Source organism: Ursus arctos, unplaced genomic scaffold, assembly GCF_023065955.2.
Source record: "Ursus arctos isolate Adak ecotype North America unplaced genomic scaffold, UrsArc2.0 scaffold_8, whole genome shotgun sequence".
NCBI classification, from domain to species: Eukaryota; Metazoa; Chordata; class Mammalia; order Carnivora; family Ursidae; genus Ursus; species Ursus arctos.
This window is the reverse complement of record NW_026623100.1, coordinates 49,960,228-49,967,145: the sequence shown is the minus strand read 5'-3', so window position 1 is coordinate 49,967,145 and position 6,918 is coordinate 49,960,228.

Genomic DNA, 6,918 nt, shown 5'->3' with positions numbered 1-6,918 from the left:
TGCATTTGTCTTCTTGTATTTTCGCCTTTGTAGCTCTGAGGTCAATTTTTTCCTCCACAAGGATTACACCGCTTTCTATCTGCGACAGTGTATGGGAATTCCTATTCCTGAATCAGAGAAGGCCCCAGTGGTGTCCGTAGTTCTCACATCTGCACACCCACCAGACCTTCCTTGGGAAGGACAGAGAGCCCCGAATGCAGGGTCGTTCCATGACTAGCCCCCCTGCCTGTCCTGGACTCCCAGCGGTCAACAGCCACCAGCAAGAGATGAGAGTCCAGCCAAGCGGATCACTGACTCATGAGAGACGGAAAGTTAGCTAAGTTTTTGGATAACTTTTAAGAGTCGTATTTTTTTAAATGTAGCATCTCCAACACTAGCGAACAAAAAGGAAAATAAGCCTAGAAGGAAATATCCCTGCAGAGTCACGCGCCCCAAGGACAGACACGAAGAAGCCAGACCGGAATGGGTCACCTGCCACCAGCCGCTGCCTCAGCTTTTCCCACGCTCACACTGCAGGGATGGAAAGGTGGACTGTCGTGACTTTTACCTGGAACACAGGAAAATCTACGGGTGTTTATGAACTGCATGAATATTCCTGAATGTCTATGCTGTTGCAGGCACTTTTTAGTTGCCGAGGACACAAAAGTTGACAAGATCGACTCTCTGAGGTCCTGGCCTCATGGAGCTTACGTTTCAGCAAGTGAGAAGATAATACACAGGAAAACAAGAAAAGTCCATGATTTCAAAGAGGGGTGAGTGCTATGAGAATAGAAGCAGCACGAGAGGGGTCAGCGTCCAGCAAATGCACAAATGCACGCAGACCATCCAGGGAGCCGAGACGCTGCCAATACTGTAATCGTGTGTGGTGACAGTGAGGTCCCCACCTCTCGGTGTTTGCAGTGATGACCCGGAATCTCGAGTGTTTGAATGAAGGAGTGATGTAAAGCAAGGCCTAGGATGACCACACTGGCTTCTGGGCTCAAAGGAAAAGCATCTACACAGAGAGAACAATGACGCCGACATGGAAAGAGAGGAAACAAGAGACCATGGGGACTTGCAGGGGAGCCTAATTTTGTGTTCTGGTTATTACTGCTGTATGAAATATCCCATTATTGTATTATGCTCATGGATTCTGTGGGTCAGGAGTTCAGAAAGAGCATAGGGGGATGGTCTGTATTTGACCCACAATATCTGCACCTGCCTCCGCTAGGAAGCCTCCAGGGCCAGGGCTGTGACAACCCGAGGGTCATTCACTCACTCGCTTGTCCGATCTGGGCTGGGAAACGTGGAGACGGGGACTGATACCAGAACAGCCACCCTTGGGCTCCTCATGTGGCTCAGCTGTCTCAGTGTGGTGGCCCCAGGATAATCAGACTTCTGACACGGTGGCTCAGGATTGCTGGGGTGCGTGTTCCAGAAAACGAGGTAGGCATGGCCTTTGTGACCCAGCCTCAGAAGTCACATGGGGTCACCTCTGCCACACTGTTGGTTGAAGTAGTCACAGGCAGCCTCTGAGTCAAGGGGAGTGGACATGGACCAGTGAGTCTTCACAGAGTCAAGCTGAGTTGAATTGAGAAGTTTTAAAGGATTTGGGGGCCATGTTTTAAAACTGCCATTTCTAGTTTCCTCTTTCGGGTTCCGATGCCTCATGAAATCTGGCTTCCAGCCTGTGAGTTTTACCCGATAGCCTTGTGTCCTTTCTATCCTCCCTTGCTCAACCTCTTTTGGGTGTCCTTTTCAAACACGTGACCCCTGCCTAAGACAGGACTTACGTTGAGAGATAAGATCTTCACTTCTATCACAAGAGGGTACCTTTGATGATGGTAGAAAGAGTTAAAGTCCAACATGCATGGTGCTGCAAGCTCGCCAAGGTCCGAGGTGGGGGGAAGGAGACCACTGGAAGGGTCGGGACCAGTTGGTGGAGAAGTAAGCCCTTCAGATGGTTCTCGGTAGAGGAACTCCAGCGGGAAGTGCAGGCCACAGCCTGCTATACTCACTCTCACAAGGAGGATCCCAGACAAAACCCAGCACTGGCACAGCCACGGAGTCTGCTAACTTACAAACGACAGTGCACGACTTGGTGAAAAGTGGGTTTGGGCTAAAAGAATTTTCTGAATCAGACCACCTCCAAATGAAAAATTAGATTTTAGCAATCTAGCTCTTTATCTCCAGGAAGCTCTCTAGATACACTTTTTAGGGGGAGAACAGGCTCTGGGGTATGTCCACCTGGCTTACGCCAGTGTTCACTACAGTCACACAGTGACACTGGTACAATGGCTCGCCTTCCTTCCCTTTCTAGTTGGCTGAGTTGTCAGACATGTTTCTGAAGACAAAGATCTCTGCTTCTTGGACGCATCCGTCCTCCCTACCGAAGGCGCCAAGTGCCATCACAGGAAGGAAGGGTTTGCTCCTCATCCCCCACCTCCTCGTCCTCCCTCTGGTTAGTAGAAGTTCCGGTCCGGGTTCCTTCATTCCCACCTTTGGCCAGCAGGGGGTGGCAGACTTGGTTGCGGGCCCAGTCTCGAATGCTGGAGATGAGACCACCGCCCTCTGGGGTGGGGGTGGGGGGCCTTTTTCCCAGCGATGCTGGTTTTAGGTAGTCGAGCCTGTCCACGGGACAGATACATCTCTGCGGTTACTCGACCAGGTGGAAATTCAACACACTCCATGTTCAGTCATAATCGCAGTGTCTCCCCAAAGGCAGCTGGATCTTAGAATGTAACCCCAAATCCCGAGAGTCCAGAGTGGTCTGGCCCCGCCCACCTCCTGGACCACTGCTCATGATGCTCCTAACGCAGGGGCCTCCTTTCTGCGCCTTGACTCTGCCAGGCTCATTCCTGCCTGGGGGCCTTTGGGTTTGCGGCTTCCTCCCCGCAGTGCTCCTTGCTCAGCCTTCCACTTGGTGTAGCTCAAACAGCCCCTCGTCAGAGAGGCCGTCCCAGCCACCCTTGCCAACGCTGCTCACCCTCGGCAGTCCCTCCTGATGGCCTTACTCTGCTGCATTTTCTTTAAAAGTATTTCTATCTGAAATCATTGTATTTGTTACCTGTTTTTTTTTTTTTTTTTTCCTGTCTCTCCCCAAGCACAGACCCTGCTGGCTGCCCAGCTAGTACCCATTTGCCATTCCTACCTTCCGAAAAGAAGCCTGTTTTGTCCAGACCACCTTCCCTCGTTGGTGGGGGCTGAACTCTGTCACCACCCCCCCAAAATGCCTATGTTGAAGTCCTCATCCCCAGTACCTCAGAATGTGACTGTATTTGGAGACAGGGTCTTTAAAGAGGTAATTCACTTAAAATGAGGTCATTGGGGGCTCCTGGGTGGCTCAGTCAGTTAAACGTCTGCCTTGGCTCAGGTCATGATCCCGGGGTCCTGGGATCAAGCCCTGCATCGGGCTCCCTGCTTGACAGGGGGCCTGCTTCTGCCCCCCCCCCCCCGAACTTGTGTACGCGCTCTCTCTCGCAAATATAAGTAAACAAATCTTTTTTAAAAAATAAAAAGTAAAAACAGATTAGGAAAGAGATACACACAGTTGGAAGACCACATGAGGACAGAGGGAGGAGAAGACAGACATCCACAAGTCAAGGAGCGAGGCCTCAGAAGAAATGAACCTTGCTGACAGCTTGATCTCAGACTTCTAGCCCCCAGACTTGTGAGGAAATGGTTTCGCTGTGACATCACCCAGTCTTTGGGACTCTGTTACGGCAGCACTAGCCAACAAATACATTCCTTACTGCAGCCTGTGTCTTAGGGGAAGGGCACCACCACACCCCCTACCCTCCAGGCTCCAAGGCAACACGGTGCGTCCTCCCTGGCTGATGAGGGTCAGAGACCCAGGCTGGACCCAGCCCTGCAGGGCCTTCCCCAGTGAGCGCTATACATCCAGGGACTGTCCCAGGCAGAGGGAAGGGAAGGACTTTCTTACAATATGGTTGGAAAGGTCTCTTTTCCACTGAGCGGGAAGAAATATGTCATCACGGTTGCTGCTGGAAGCCATTTTTTTTTTACCACAAGAGAAGAGCATGTAAGGAAAAAGCCTCCTGGCTAAAAGCAGAGCCAAGGGAAATGGAGCTGGGGTCCCAGTTAAATACACCTGGACCTTTCCCACCTCTGGACTTCCTGTTGTATGAGATAACATGGTTACGGTGTCCATGGGCTAGAGATGGAGTTCTTGCTGTTTGTAGCCCAATACAGTCTGAATCTAACCGGCCTGACTCCCAGATCCATGAGAGCTGACATCTCGTCTGCACGCCCGCTGACGTAGCCCCAGCATCTGCCTGCTCGCAGAAGGTGCTCAATACTTGTCCATCAACTGATGACTGAAGAACCTTCAATCATGAGGTCCAATGTGAATGGGTTAAGAGGGACTACCCATCGCTGCCATAAACAACCTGGTTTTAATTCAGTTTGTAAAGAGCAGGGCCCTGAGATGATAGATTGGGAAAGGGAATATTAGAGGAATAGGAAGGAAACAGGAGTGAGGGCCTCCTACAGATAGGAAACCCTTAATGGAAACCTGTGAACAAGGTGATGAACAAGCCACAAAAGAAGAGAAATGGCGTTCCTGGCAGACACTGGTGAATTTGGTGAGACCATTCCTATTCTCTCACCTCTGGGGGGGCCATGGTAGGCCTGCACTTCTGTCCCCTGTGGTTGGGGTGGGACCAGTCCTGGCTAAGAGGTAGTACACGTCTCTTCAGGGCCAAGGACTGGGCTGTGCCAGTGGAACCCCCAAGTCCTCTAGCCTCCAACATGGCGGCTGGCCCCACTCAGGTGGAGGCCGCCCTTTCAGCTCAGGTGCCTGAGTGATGCAGTGAACTGACCCACGACGTGAACAGTGAGTGTCATATCGTCCTTGTGGTTTCAAGCCCTGGAGATTTTTGGATTGTTTGTTACCCCAGCGTAACTAGCCTGACTGGTTCAGCGCAGAAAGGGAAAAAATAAAGGAGAAAGAATCCCTCCATCGTTGATGATGAGATTATGCTGTAGACGGAGGAATGGAATAAATTCAACTCCTTCTACCTGCTTTACCACAAACGAACAGTCAGGCACATGACTGATATCTTCAGTTGCAAAACTGGGCTAGAATGGTAGGTCTCAAAGTTTGAGGTGTGCTTCCCAGCACCACGGGAGAGCATTAGGAAGTTGGAAAGGCCAAACCCCAGCTCTACCCCAACCTCTCGCCTTGGAGCAGAGCAGGCTTTGTGTTGTTGGTTGAATTGTGTCCTCCTGAAAAGATATGTTCAATCCTAACCCCTGGTACCTGTGACTGTGACCTTGCTTGTAAATAGGGTTTTCACAGACGTAAGCCGTTAAATGAAAGTGACGGTGGGCCTCAATCCAACACCTAGTATCCTTATAAGAAGAGAAAACAGAGACATAGACACAACTACGGGAGAGAAGACAGAGGCTGAGGTTGGATCCACAGTCAGAGCTAGGAAATGCCAAGGATTGCCAGTTGCCACCAGAAGCTAGGAAGAAGCAAGGCAAGGTCACGCCTTAGAGCCCTGATTTCAGACTTGTAGCTTCCAGAACTGTGAGAGAATAAATTTCTGTTGTTTTAAGGCACCCAGTTTGTGGTGCCTGTTACAGCAACCCTAGGAAACATTCACACCTTGCATCCCAGGCTCGCCTCCAGAACAGCTGCTGAGGGTCCACCATCTGCCCTGCTGGGGGAGGGGTCGTCTCCAACCCGGAGAACCCCCGGGGAACACAGGCAGCCAACATCGGCCACGCACATGCCTCTCTTGGGAAGTCCACATCCCGGCCCGGCCATCCTTGTCTTTGTCAAGAAAGATGATCACTTCGTCGGTGTGACCACTGCTCGAGTCCCAGAAGGCCATTTGCAAGGAGTACAGAGTCACATTGGGGACTTTCCGGAGGCTGATTTTCAAACATTGTGTCCTTTATTTCTTTTTTTAAAAGAGAAATTGGCTCATGTTACAACTAGTAATGATATAATTCTACTTCTTTCTGCAGTACCAGCCCAAACAAAGGGCTCAATCAGCATATTTCATAAAAAGAGTCATTGACTCCAGGGATAAGGAAGGAATTTGGACGCTTAATCCTAACCCTGGATTAGCCTAGAGGACTGGAAACAAAATCAAAGCCATTCTCCCCTCGGGGTCTGCCCCTCCCTTCCCTCCCTCCACTCTACTCTCCCCCCTCCAGCAGGATTCCCACAGCAGAAGGGGTGCGGCTCCTACTCCCACAGCACCGCCATGGGAGCCCCCTCCCTCTGTGGCTTGCCACTGAACGAGCACACTCCGGGAGAGTCTCTGCTGTCATTAACATCAAGCGACGTTAGAGAGCAAGGGGAGGACTTGGTAACAGTCAACTTGTGCCCTAAGACCCAGAAAGCATGGCCTGCATTACTTTTTCCTCTTTTTTTTTTTTTAAGATTTTATTTATTTATTCAGAGAAAGAGAGAGGAGAGAGGGGCAGAGGGAGAGAGAGAATCTCAAGCAGACGCCCCGCTGAGCGCGGAGCCCAATGCAGGGCTCCGTTCCAGAACCCTGACATCATGACCTGAGCCGAACTCAAGAGTCGGATGCTTAACCGACTGAGCCACGCAGGTGCCTCCCTTTTCCTCTTAGACAAACAGAAGATACGATTTATAATCTAGATCAAAAGTGAGGCGAAACACACCCGGATGGGAATTCCAGAGAAACTCCTCCGAGGCCAGGCAGGGCCCGCCCCGAACCCGAGACACCTCCCTGGCCGGCTCCCCGGGCACCGCGGTCCCCTCACTGCTGGCGGGGGGGACACGGTGGTCAGACAGGCACTCCCCTCGTGGCTTTTGCCACACTCTCCCCTCGACACGGAGTGAGCACCTGCTCTGCGGCCAGCCGGGCTGCGGCGCAGAACCAGGGAACCGACACAGAAACCACGACTTGACACAGCGCAGCGCTCTAGGCCTCA